Genomic DNA, 1,540 nt, shown 5'->3' on the forward strand with positions numbered 1-1,540 from the left:
TTCCTTCCTTCCTTCCTTCCTTCCTTCCTTCCTTCCTTCCTTCCATCTTTCTGTCCTTCTGTCCTTATTTCCTTCTTAAAAGAATAATATATACACAGTATGATAAAAATGCAGTGAATATGTGTTTAAATTTAAAAAATATTACAGTAATAGACACATTGCCATTAATCTTCTCAAATACTCCTCTATGCTTTGAACTCAACCTTTTCCTTTCACTGAAATCACTATAATGCTGAGAGGGTTACTGTCTGTGTCTTCTCTTTAGCTCAGGTCCTTAAAGGTTCTTCCACATCTGACAGAGGCCCCTTCTAGAATTTTTTTGGTCCTTAGCCATCAGTGGAGAAGACCCTTAAACAGCTTCCATATGTGTGCCCTTGTTCTTTGGATCTTGGCTATGGTGATAAAGAACCTGCCTGACTGGTGAGCAATCACATTACTGATCCTCTGCTTTCATAGTTCTCAATCACTTTTAACTTTTGTAGTTTTAATGTAATTGTCCAGGTCAATTCCTCTTCCTTGGAATACTGCAAATGGATTTTGTATGCTTAGGGGCCATTATGGATCCAAAAAATGAGGCTAAATTAAGAACAAGAGAAAATGATGCAGTTGAGAGACAGTAGTCAGGAGGTACATGAGGCTACTGCTGGTGTAACAGGGCATGAGGTTCCACTGCAGATTTCTCTAATAAGTAAGAGTGCACTCAAAATAATGCTAAAAACATAATATACTAAATACATGAACCATTAACATAGTCATTTACCATCATTATAGTGTATCATATATTATATGTAACTGTATGTGCTGTACTTTTATACAATTTGAAGCAAAATAGGTTTGTTCATACCAGCACTCAGAAAGACATGTGGGAAATACATTATGCTATGATGTCACAGGGTAATAGAAAGTTCTCAGCTCCATTATTATCTTCGTGGACCACTATCATATATGTAGCCCTCACTGACTAAAATGTCATTATAAGGCACCTGACTACATTAAAGGCCAACATGAAGACTTATAAACATTGAATGCATGATCTATTAGGTTAACATTAATATGTACAGGAAAAATACTTGATTAATTTGATAATTTTCAATTGTCATTATATAAAGCTTACTATGTATTATAATCAATTTAGATTCTATGTAGGGACCTGGATACATTATTAGTCATGATCAAAACTTCAGTCCTTGGTGTATTTGTGGATAATCTTTATCCTTTGGCTATAGTGATGAAAATTGATATCCTCCACAGCATGAGGTTATTCAGCAGTCTCTAGCAGAATGGTCAGCATTGTATCTTAGCTTTTTAAACTCTCTTCTACTTGAGACATCTTGGAAATGTTCTTCATGAGTTAGTGATACCATATTCTGTCCAGGAAATGGCACAACACCTATAAAATGTCATATAGTTAAGGTTAGAGAGCTTCTAGTGGCAAGGCCAGAAGCCTGCTCTTCTGACTCCCAATCAGTTTTGGTAGCTTGTTCATGCTGTATTACCATTTATCTATTAAACTTTATCATTTTTATATTTGCAGTCATTA

This window comes from Chinchilla lanigera, unplaced genomic scaffold (assembly GCF_000276665.1).
Source record: "Chinchilla lanigera isolate Chin_1 unplaced genomic scaffold, ChiLan1.0 scaffold00001, whole genome shotgun sequence".
NCBI classification, from domain to species: Eukaryota; Metazoa; Chordata; class Mammalia; order Rodentia; family Chinchillidae; genus Chinchilla; species Chinchilla lanigera.